Raw genomic sequence first — 13071 nt, 5'->3', positions numbered from 1 at the left:
CTCAGCATCTCACTCTCCGCCCCTCTCTCTCTCTCTTTGTCTTTCACACCCTTTCTCTTACTTTTTCTCTCTCCATCCATTACTTTTCCTATCTCGTCCTATTCCTCTTTCTTTTGATGTCTGTCTTTTCCCTCTCTATGATCTCTGATCTCTCTATCATTTCTTCCTCCTTCCATTTCCATCTAGCACATAGCGCTTCGCTAACACTTTTGTTACTCCTCCATGAGCTCAGCAGGGCCCTCTATTAGCCTTCCATTAGCCTTTAGCATAGCACCTTTCAGATATCACAGACTGTACTGTCCTCTTTACCCCAACTAATTATTTCATTCATCCAGACATTTAACCATCAGTCAACCAAGGTCTGGTTCAGAAGAATTCATTTAATATATATATCAGAATCCAATCAGGATAAATATAAAAGAAGTCAACCTATGGAGACAGCTTCAGGTAATTGAGTTGAACACATTGAGACTTCAACCTCCCAATTCAAACAGTAATTCAACTACTGAATGGCTATGGTCAAGGGTTGATGTGCGTCAACACTTGAAAAATAGGAGAATTCATTGAGGCATATTCCTGAAGCGGAAAGGCTGTCTGAAAGGTGGATGCCTCTCAAAACAGATTTATATGCAGGAATAGAGTTGCAATTTGCATCTATTGTTGAGTGTCTAAAGTGATTCAAAGGAGGGACCAATAAAAATGTGTCATAAGCAGGCAGGCAAGAATGATCAATCAGCCAATTATAGGCTTGGTCTGTGAGAGTAAGTGTTCTAACTCCGCCCAGTTCACAGCAGCACTAACGTGTGGGTGGGATAAACAATCCAGACAATTAGTCAGACCTACTCTCTCAAGATGACACAACGTAGGATGGCTCTATCTACGAAAAGAACAGACACAGAGACAGCATAGCAGTAGGTGGGAGCACAACATACGCTATGGACCATGTGTGAGTTAGGGATGTTGGACCCAGGGCTCTAAATTATAATTTTCCATTGCAAGCACTGGCACTCCCAACTTATAAAAGATAAGAGCACAACATTACATTTAGGAGAAACAGAAAATATGTTTTTAATCGATTGAGATATAGCTTATATTGGGCCAATACAGTGCATTCGGAAAGTATTCTGACCTTTTGACTCTTTCCACATTTTGTTACGTTAAAGCCTTATTCTAAAATCTACACACAATACCCCATAATGATGAAGGAAAAACAGGTTTATAGACATTTTTGCAAAACAATAAGAGTCTGAAATATCACATAAGTATTCAGACCCTTTACACAGTACTTTGTTGAAGCATCTTTGGCAGTGATTACAGCCTCGAGTCTTCTTGGGTATGATGCTACAAGCTTGGCACACCTGTATTTGGGGAGTTTCTCCAATTCCTCTCTGCAGATCCTCTCAAGCTCTGTCAGGTTAGATGGGGAGCGTCGCTGCACAGCTATTTTCAGGTCTCTCCAGAGATGTTCAATTGGGTTCAAGTCCGAGCTGTGGCTCAGCCACTCAAGTACATTCAGAGACTTGTTCCGAAGCCACTCCTCCATTGTTTTGGCTGTGTGCTTAGGGTTGTTGTCCTGTTGGAAGGTGAACCTTCGCCCCAGTCTGAGGTCCTGAGCGCTCTGGAGCAGGTTTTCATCAATGATCTCTCTTTACTTTGCTTCATTCATTTTAGCTCGATCCTGACTAGTCTCCCAGTCCCTGCCACTGAAAGACATCCCCACAGCATGATGCTGCCACCACCATGCTTCACCATGGGGATGGTGCCAGGTTTCCTCCAGATGTGACGCTTGGCATTCAGGCCAAAGAGTTCGATCTTGGTTTCATCAGAACAGAGAATCTTGTTTCTGAGAGTCCTTGAGGTGCCTTTTGGCAAACTCCAAGCGAGCTGTCATGTGCCTTTTACTGAGGAGTGGCTTCCGTCTGGCCACCACCATAAAGCCCTGGTTGGGGGGATGCTGCAGAGATGGTTGTCCTTCTGGAAGGTTCTCCCATCTCCACAGAGGAACTCTGGAGCTCTGTCAGAGTGACCGTCAGGTATTTGGTCACCTCCCTGACCAAGGCCTTTCTCCCCCGATTGCTCTGTTTGGCCGGGCGGCAGCAATTGGTGGTTCCAAACTTCTTCTATTTAAGAATGATGGAGGCCACTGTATTCTTGGGGACCTTCAATGCTGCAGACATTTTTTGGTAATCTTCCCCAGATCTGTACCTCGACACAATCCTGTCTAGGAGCTCTACGGACAATTCCTTCGACCACATGGCTTGGTTTTTGCTCTGACATCCACTGTCAACTGTGGGACCTTATATAGACAGGTGTGTGTCTTTCCAAATCATGTCCAATCAATTGAATTTACCACAGGTGGACTCCAATCAAGTTGTAGAAACATCTCATGGATGATCAATGGAAACAGGATGCACCTGAGCTCAATTTCGAGTCTTATGTCCCTAGAATTTCTAAGCAAACAGCTGGATGCAGGGCTTTCTCCTATAGATCTCCATTTTTATGGAATGGTCTGCCTACCCATATGAGAGACGCAGACTCGGTCTCAACCTTTAAGTCTTTACTGAAGACTCATCTCTACAGTAGGTCATATGATTCAGTGTAGTCTGGCCCAGGAGTGTGAAGGTGAACGGAAAGGCTCTGGAGCAACGAACCGCCCTTGCTCTCTGCCTGGCCGGTTCCCCTCTCTCCACTGGGATTCTCTGCCTCTAACCCTATTACAGGGGCTGAGTCACTGGCTTACTGGTGCTCTTCCATGCCGTCCCTAGGAGGGGTGCGTCACTTGAGTGGGTTGAGTCACTGACGTGATCTTCCTGTCTGGGTTGGCGCCCCCCCTTGGGTTGTGCCGTGGCGGAGATCTTTGTGGGCTATATTCGGCCTTGTCTCAGGATGGTAAGTTGGTGGTTGAAGATATCCCTCTAGTGGTGTGGGGGCTGTGCTTTGACAAAGTGGGTGGGGTTATATCCTTCCTGTTTGGCCCTGTCCGGGGGTATCATCGGATGGGGCCACAGTGTCTCCTGACCCCTCCTGTCTCAGCCTCCAGTATTTATGCTGCAGTAGTTACTTCTCCTGTCTTATCCGGTGTCCTGTGTGAATTTAAGTATGCTCTCTCTAATTCTCTCCTTCTCTCTCTCTTTCTTTCTCTCTCTCGGAGGACCTGAGCCCTTGGACCATGCGTCAGGACTAGCTGGCATGATGACTCCTTGCTGTCCCCAGTCCACCTGGCCTTGCTGCTGCTCCAGTTTCAACTGTTCTGCCTGCGGCTATGGAACCCTGACCTGTTCACCGGACGTGATAAAAAAGCCAACTGACATTTACTCCTGAGGTGCTGACTTGCTGCACCCTCGATAACTACTGTGATTATTATTATTTGACCATGCTGGTCATTTATGAACATTTGAACATCTTGGCCATGTTCTGTTATAATCTCCACCCGGCACAGCCAGAAGAGGACTGGCCACCCCTCATAGCCTGGTTCCTCTCTAGGTTTCTTCCTAGGTTTTGGCCTTTCTAGGGAGTTTTTCCTAGCCACCGTGCTTCTACACCTGCATTGCTTGCTGTTTGGGATTTAGGCTGGGTTTCTGTATAGCACTTTGAGATATCAGCTGATGTACGAAGGGCTATATCAATAAATTTGATTTGATTTATAGGGTCTAAATACTTAAAAATGTATGTATTTCTGTTTTTATTTTTAATAAATGTGCAAAAATGTCTAAACTATTTTAGCTTAGTCATTATTTGTTATTATGTGTAGATTGCAGTTTTCTTAATACATTTTTTAAAATCAATTTTTGAATACGGCTGTAATGTAACAAAATGTAGAAAAAGTTAACGGGTCTGAATACTTTCCATAAGCACAGTATATATATATATATAAGCAAGATCTATAAATGTGTCCATGGCTGAAATTACACCTTACACGGAACCCAAACCGTCTGAGCACGTGCGCCATCGTGCATAAATGTATTTTGTCTTCCCACACCAAACACGATCACAACACGCAGGTTAAAATATCAAAACACATCAATTTGGGGACATGTTGAAAAGCATTAAACATTAATGGCAATTTAGCTAGCTAGCCTGCACTTGCTAGCTAATTTATCCTATTTAGCTAGCTTGCTGTTGCTAGCTAATCTGTCCTGGGATATAAACATTGAGTTGTTATTTTACCTGAAATCCACAAGGTCCTCTACTCCGACAATTAATCCACACATAAAACAGTCAACCGAATCGTTTCTAGTCATCTCTCCTCCTTCCAGGCTTTTTCTTCTTTGAACTTATACGCTGATTGGCATCTAAACTTTCATAGTATTACCACGATGACCGACAACACAGTTCGTCTTTCAATTACCCACATGGGTATAACCAATGAGGAGATGGCACGTGGGTATATGCTTCTATAAACCAATGAGGAGATGGGCGAGGCATGACTTGCACCGCATACAGCATCACAAATAGAACTGACTTTTATTTTTGCCCTTGACAACGCAGACTCTCGTTGACGCGCACGAGCAGTGTGGGTGCAATAATTGAATAATATAGATTTCTAAATTTATTTTGCAACGCGAGCGGTGTAGTCAGTGTATTATTTCGTATATTTTGGGGTCTGAAATTATTGAAACCTTTGATAAAGATAAGCAAAAATGACTTCACTTCGTCACTATGGGGTATTCTGTGTAGATTGATGTGGAATTTTCTTTTTTTATTCCATTTTAGAATAAGGCTGTAACGTAACAAAATGTGTAAAAAGTCATGGGGTCTGAAAACCTTCCGAATGCACTGTATGTATTCTTGTTACTTCTGAAGCACATGTTGTGCCCAAGAAAGTAATATGTAACCCTGTAAATTCAGCAGTTTTTTATAAAAGCTAAAATGTTTATAAAAATACCTGTCATTGAAATGTTGTCATTTGTGGAATACTAGGTTTCTACATAGCACATAGAATTAAAAAGGTTTTACCAAATACTGTTCATCCAGATCAGACAGGTTTTTTACATGGACGATATATTGGTGATAATATACGATAATTACTTGAAACAATTGAACATTATGAAACATCAAAGATACCAGGCCTGGTCTCCATAGCAGATTTTGTCTTTTGATGAAGTACGACTAGAATGTATATATAAATGCATGGACTATTTTAATTTAGGTGAATCTCTTACAGAAAACAATGTGTAAAAGTTACAGTATAGCAACCCCAGGGTTAAAATAGTAAATAATGGTTACTTCTCAGAAAGTATTGAGCTGTCAAGAGGAGTAAAACAAGGCTGTCTGTTGTCTCCATATCTATTTATTATGGCCATTGAAATGCTAGCTATTAAAGTTAGATCCAGCAAGAACATCAAGGGTTTAGAAATCTAGGGGTTAAAAGCTAAATTGTCAATGCATGCCGATGTCGCAAGTTTCTTCTTAAGTCCTCAATCTGGATCCCTACACGGTGTCATTGAATATCTAAATCACTTTTCTACCCTCTCTGGTTTAAAACCCAATTATGATAAGTGTACCACATTACATATTGGATCGTTAAAAGACACAAAGTTTACACTACCTTGTTGTTTAACAATACAATGGGCTGATGGTGAAGTAGACATACTTGCTATTCAAATCTCAAAAATATAAATTAACTTACCACAACCAATTTCTATAGAAAGTTAGCAAAAATAGATAAGATTCTGCAACCATGGAGAGGTAAGTATGTCTAATTATGGAAAAATTACATTGATGAACTCTTTGGTCCTATCACAGTTTACTTATTTACTAATGGTGCTGCCTACTCCAGACAACACATTTTTTAAATTATATGAGCATAAAATATTTCACTTCATTTGGAACGCTAAGCCAGACAAAATTAAACATGCCTACTTATATAATGAATATGAAAGCATTTAACCTCTCAATAAAGGCTTCATTCATACATATGTAACATTTAAACCCAAACTGGTTCTCCTGTAGATTATTAAGAAAGGCTCATCCTTTGTTCAGAAATGGCATTTTTGCCTTCATACAGACTACAACTTCTCATTTCCAATTAATTGAAAATGAAACTTTGTTCAAAGTATCACCCTTTCTTAATTTTTTGTAATACATTTTATCCTCCAGAAAAGAGAACAAATATTACAACAAATATTATGTTTAAACTCAATTATACTGATTGATTTAATAAAAAACATTCCTTATGAAAAAATAAAAAAAATAAAGGTATTATATTAATGATATTATGAATAGGAATGGTGGAGTTATGTCACATAGGCAGCTATGAAAAATATATGGGAATGTTTGCTCAATCCAAAGTTACAACCAACTGATTGCAGCATTACCTCAGAAATGGAGGAGGCAAGTGTAAGAGGGAGAAAGCTGTCACGTTCCTGACCTGTTTTCTCTTGTTTTGTATTTATTTAGTATGGTCAGGGTGTGAGTTGGGTGGGTTGTCTATGTGTTGTTTTCTATGTTGGGGTTTTGTGCGTTCGGCCTGGTATGATTCTCAATCAGAGGCAGTTGTCAATCGTTGTCCCTGATTGAGAATCATACTTAGGCAGCCGGGGTTCACGTGTGTGTTTGTGGGTGTTTGTGTTTCCGTGTTTGTGTTTTCACCACACGGTACTGTATAGGTTTTTGCACTTCGTTTATTTGTTTTTGTAATTCAGTGTTCAAGTTTCGTTATAATAAATCATTATGAACACTAACCACTCTGCGTATTGGTCCGATCCGTCTCGCCTCTCCTCGTCCGAGGAGGAGGAAGAATATGAAAGCCGTTACAAAAGCAGGGAAAATGTTTGTCTGACATATATTAAAGATACAAATTGGCTGAAAGGGTTGGCATAAAAAGAAAAATATACCAGTTTAATTTAAAGTAAAAAATGTTGACAGATGCCCCATACAGGATGCTAAATAGCTGGGGAGAGATTTTCAATGTACTGATTCCATGGCACATGGTATAATAATTGATAAAAAACATAATACTTGATTCAACACTTCGAGTTTTTCAATTTAAGTATTTATACAAAATTCTTGCCACCAACAGAATGCTATATATATACGGGGCATCCAACAATATCAGTTCTGCAGATTTTTCTACGAAGAGACAGAATCATTAGATCATTTATTCTGGTTTTGCCCCATGTAGCTTGTTTCTGGTCACAGGTTCCGGAATGGCAAAAAATCACAACAACAATAATTTCAAATGTACCCAACAAATACCAGTGTTGGATGATTTTGAAAGCCACTGCTGCTACTCGCTGTTTATTAACTATGCAAAGTCACTTCACCCCCACCGACATGTACAGATTACCTCAACTAACATGTACCCCCCACACTGACTCGGTACCGGTGCCCCCTGTATATAACCTCATTATTGTTATTCTTATTGTGTTACTTTTTATTATTACTTTTTATTTTAGTGAACTGCACTGTTGGTTAAGGGCTTGTAAAGTAAGCATTTCACGGTAAAGTCTACACTTGTTGTATTCGGCGCATGTGACAAATAAAGTTTGATTTGATTTGATTTAGTCAATCAATAATAGTCTACTAGTAAAGTTAGCAGGTTGTTACAGTAGCTAGCTAGCTAATGAGGTAACATGGCTGAACAAGATGTAAACAAATGGCCCTCGAGTAGTTTTAGAATGGCCCTCGACATGGTTTAGAATGGCCCTCGACATGGTTTAGAATGGCCCTCGACATGGTTTAGAATGGCCCTCGACATGATTTAGGAAAGTAAAATCCGCCATGGGAAGAAAAAAACATTGCACTGGTAATATGGGTCATATCTTTTGAACTATTTGGGATTGTAGTAATAGTACAACCATGATGCTAACGAATATGTGCACATTTTTATTCTAATCATTACAACAATTATTATCTGGGTGATTTCTATTTTCTGGGCTCGCTGGTGAGCCCAAAATAAAATTCCATGTTGCACAGCTAAATATTGATGACAATATGCAATGAAAATGGTCACACATTAGAGCCCTGATTGGACCATGCCAACACACTCAGACATACACACCCTGCTCAATGACTCTACTGGTGATTTGTATTCATCGGAAGCCTCTTCTAAGGATCACACATTATCATCAGCGTCATTCTCCTTCACCTGTAATGGTTCAGCATGTCTCTGTCTGGAACATTAACATTACAAAGCTGTTTTAAATGTGTGTTTGATACAGTCTCATACTGTCCTTCCGTCCTCACCTCATCTCACTCCTTCTGCTCTCCTCACTCCTTCCCCAGCCTCTCCTTCCCCTACCTCCCGTCACCTTCCCCCTTGCCCTTAACTGCTTCCTGCTCCCTCAGACCTCCTCTATCTCTCTTCATACAAGGTCATGTTGTCCATCCATGTTTTGATTAAAACAGTACAAATCAGCCAGAACACACTGATCACCACACAGCCATGATAAAGTGTAGCAGCCTAACAGCCTATAATACCTCCATGATAGACTGGACCAAACAAACAATTACTGATGGGAAACAATCTCCACTCTAATTAAACTTTCTCAGCAGCATCATTAGGATAAAAATATGCCTCCTGATGTGTACACTGCATACCCACAAAAACACGCACGCACACACACACGCAGAGACTTGTCCGCAGGAGGCCTGCCGGTGTGTTTCAGCAGGATTTTACATGCTCGGGCTGAAGATGAAGAGTTAACAGCCTTCAGTGAACATTCTGTAATCACGCAGTGATCCAGCATCACCGCCAAGCCTAATTCACACACACCTAATCCACCTTAAAGCAATCAACTGACCAACTCCCATGACACCAGAGACCAGAGTATAGCAGCAGCTATATGATAATGACGCCCCTCTATATGACCCTATCAGGCTGTGATCAGAGAGGGTAATACAGAGGGCTGAGTAACAGGGGAACATCTGTCTATAATCCTAATAAGCCAGGGACCTTAGATCACTGCAAACCCCTATGGTTCGCAGGTGCTCCAGAGCTGCCATGTCACTTCCCTCTTCCCCTCTCCTTGAAGTGTCTGATCACTGAGTTTCGATTACTCTGACCAGGACAAGGGACGTGTGTGTGTATGTGCATGTGTATGTGTATGTGTATGTGTGTGTGTGTGTGTGTGTGTGTGTGTGTGTGTGTGTGTGTGTGTGTGTGTGTGTGTGTGTGTGTGTGTGTGTGTGTGTGTGTGTGTGTGTGTGTGTGTGTGTGTGTGTGTGTGTGTGTGTGTGTGTGTGTGTAAGTGTGTGTAAGTGTGTGTGTGTAAGTGTGTGTGTGTGGTCATAAAGGGGCTGGTGGAGACTGAGAGGCTATGGGACCATTGATCAGACCAGGGCAGACTTGACCTTCTCCAGAGCGGCCTGGCCACCATGAATGTCACTGTCAATGACACAAACCACATCGATCATTATCGAGCTGCACTGGAGATGACAGGCGCTCTGCGGGAAACTGTCAACGAGAGGTTTGTGGCATGCAGTGGGATGGCAGTCTTACGCTGTAAAGTGGGTGGGCTGACAGCCTGCTCAACAAACCTGCAGAGCAGAAGAAAGGGTAGTGAGACACATACAGACATACAGAGGCCGAGAGCGAAAGAGAAACACTCTTGCTTTTCAGGCCGTCCTCTGACCTCTGCCCTTGTCATGGTGTCCTTCTGAGCAGGTCATTATCTGTCCACTCTCCAAGAGAGTATAGGAGTCTGGGATGGGCTCATTGATTAGTGTTGAACAGACACATCTCAGGGGAAATGACAGATCTCTATATAGGTGAAACCAGTCTGTACATCTCACAGATAACAGGAAACAATAGGCACCACTGCATCAAGTCAATTCAACATATTGTTTTCCATTTGTGTCCAGATAGAAATGTGTTGTTTAGAACTGATATGATCGATCTGCTCTCTCATTGACTACCGTTGAGCGCTAGGGGCTAACCCCCTATGATCCACGACCAATCAGAACAGATTATCTGATTTTGTCCTGGTTTGGTTCTGACCCATGAAATGACAGAACCAGGTGGGTGTGAAAGAGACTGCCAAAATCTCAGACTTACCAGGGGTACCCCTCATTAACTAATATTCCACACATGATAAACACAAACATTCGTTAACTACAAAGTGCTTAGTGTAAGAGGCTGATGCTGAGGTAGCATCAGGTCTTTATCAAAGTATTTCAAAGTGAGTTTAGCTCCCCTACAGCCAGCAGCAGACGGCTTTCCCATGACTAATGACTGAGTCAGACCTAGAGGGAACTGAATTCTTGACCTCGATCTACTCTGAGCCCAATATGTATTGTGTAGGTTGACTGACTACTAGTATAGAACATTCACAGAGGATCTGTTAAAATATGTAGCCACTGTGCTGACCTCACAGATCTCACAATGCACTCCTGAGTAGAGTCACAACAATGAGCATGGTAACATGCACACAATAATACAATTATTTTTGAATAGTCAGATTAATGTCATAGTTCAATTTAAATGTTTACATGCTTTGCAAGAAGAACGATTTCCCTAGTAATATTTCTAAGATACATACATTCAGTTTTCCGAACTCACTTCACTAGTGCACAAGAGGGAGGCTTGTACTGCTGGTGCTGACACATGCACAGATCAACTACACTGCTGGAACTCTGATGAAGCTGTTTACATGTACTAATAATTAGAAAGATTGCTCAGAAAACCAGGTGTTTTAATCAAATCAAATGTTATTTGTCACATGCTTCGTAGACAACAGGTGTAGACTAACAGTGAAATGCTTAGTTACAGGCCCTTCCCAACAATGCAGAGGAAAAATTTGAAATATCCAAAAAATTATAACACAATGAATAAATACACAACAAGTAACGATAACTTGGCTATATACACGGGGTACCAGTACCGAGTCGATGTGCAGTGGTACGAGGTAATTGAGATAGGGATAAAGTGACTAGGCAACAGCATAGATAACAGTAACAGCAGCGTATGTGATGAGTCACACGAGGTAGTGCAAACAGGGTCAATGCAGGGTAGCTATTGGTTAACTATTTAGTTAACAATTTGTCAGTCTTATGGCTTGTGGGTAGAAGCTGTTCAGGGGCCTGTTGGTTCCAGACCTGGTGCATCGGTACCGCTTACCGTGCGGTAGCAGAGAGAAAAGTCTTTAACTTGGGTGGCTGGAGTATTTGACTATTTTTAGGGTCACACCAAGGTTATTTGCACTCTGGGAGGAGGACACTGTGGAGTTGTCAACTGTGATGGAGAGGTCTTGGAGTGGGTAGGCCTATCTCGGAGGAAGAGCAGCTCAGTCTTGTAGAGGTTGAGCTTGAAGTGATGGGCAGATAGCCAAGATACCAGGCACGCAAAGATGCGCTTCACCAACTAGGTGTCAGAAGTGTCATCCATATAGCAATGATAGGAGAGACCATGTGAGGATATGATGGAGCCGAGTGACTTAGTGTATAGAGAGAAGAGGAGAGGGCCTAGAACCAAGCCCGGTTGGACACCAGTAGTGAGAGTACATGGTACAGACAAAGATACTTTCCATGTCACCTAGTAGGAGCGGCCTGCCAGGTAGGATGCAATCCAAGAGACGCCCAGCCCTGAGAGGGTAGAGAGGAGGATCTGATGGTACACGGTGTAGAAGGCAGCGGGTAGATCTAGGAGGATGACAACAAAAGAAAGAGAGTCAGCTTTGGCTGTGCGGAGAGCCTCCGTGACACAGAGGAGAGCAGTCTTGGTTGAGTGACTTGTCTTGAAGCCTGACTGGTTAGGTTCAAGAAGAGCGTTCTGAGAGAGATAGCGAGAGAGTTGGTCAGAGACAGCATGCACATTTTTTGGGAAGAAGTTTTGGGAAGAAAAGAAAGGGATACCGACCGGTCTGTAGTTTGACGTCAGGGGGGGTCGAGTGTTTTTTTTTCCAGAAGAGGGGAGCAACCCTAACCATTTTGAAGTCAGAGGGAATACAGCCAGTTTTCAGGGATGTTGATGAGGGAAATGAGAAATGGGAGAAGGTCTTCAGAGATGAGGGGATGGGGTCGAGTGGGCAGGTTTTAGGGCGGCCGGACAGCACTAGTCACAGGATTTCATCTGGAGAGAGAGGGGAGAATGAGGTCAAGACTAGGGGAGTTTTATGTGTGTGAGACCAGTGGACTCAATAGGCTGATGAATGAGAGTGTTGTCAACCTTATTTTCACAGTGATTGACAAAGTTGTCCGCAGAGAGGGCAGAGGGAGGGGTGGAAGATTAAGGTGGGAGGAGATTGTGGAAAATAGTTTCCTACGGTTAGTGGCAGAAGTTTGCAATTTAGAGTGGTAGAAAGTGGCTTTAGCAGCAGATACAGAGAAAGAGAAGGTAGAGAGGAGGGAAGGAAAGGATGATACGTCCTCCGGAAGTTTTGTTCAGCTGCCCACAGCCCTGTTCTGTAAGCTCGCAATGAGTCACTCAGCTACGTAGCAGGAGGAGAGGGCCGAGCAGGCCGGAAGGAAAGGGGACAACGAGAGTCATAGTATGCAGAAAGGGAGGAGAGTAGGGTCGAAGAGGCAGAATCAGGAGACAGAAAGGAGAAGAATTTAAAAGAAGGGAGAGATGATAGGATAGAAGAGGAGAGAGGACTGGACAAGAGAGAGCAAAGATTGCAATTGCACATTACGTGGGTAGGATTGTGAGAGGGAGACAGACAAGAAAACAAAATAGTGATCAGAGACCTGGAGGGGGGTTGCAGTGAGAACAGTATCTATCAAAGAGGAGGTCAAGTGCATTGCCTGCCTTGTGAGTGGAAGGGTTCTGGGAAAGGGTGAGGTCAAAAGATGAAAGGAATGTAAAGAAAGGTTGAAAGAAATTAATTGAAGGCAGACGTCGGGAGGTTGAAGTCGCCCAGTACAATGAGTTGTGGCCGTTGTCAGGAAATTAGATTATCAAGGTGTCAAGTTCATTGAGGAACTCTAAGGCCCCTGGTGGGCAATACAGAAATACGATATGATGCAGAATGCAGCATCATATGATGCATACCGGCTGTATTTCCGTATTTTGAAAGTTACAGATCTTGAAAACTTGATTGCTGACATGCAAAACATTTTGGGACAATATCAACAATGGACGAATGAAACAAATACCAAAAGATAGTTTTTGGGAGGAGGTTTGTGACAAGT

Source organism: Salvelinus alpinus, chromosome 14 (genome assembly GCF_045679555.1).
Source record: "Salvelinus alpinus chromosome 14, SLU_Salpinus.1, whole genome shotgun sequence".
Taxonomy (NCBI): Eukaryota; Metazoa; Chordata; class Actinopteri; order Salmoniformes; family Salmonidae; genus Salvelinus; species Salvelinus alpinus.
The sequence above is the reverse complement of the archived record's forward strand: the minus strand, read 5'-3'. Positions refer to the sequence as shown.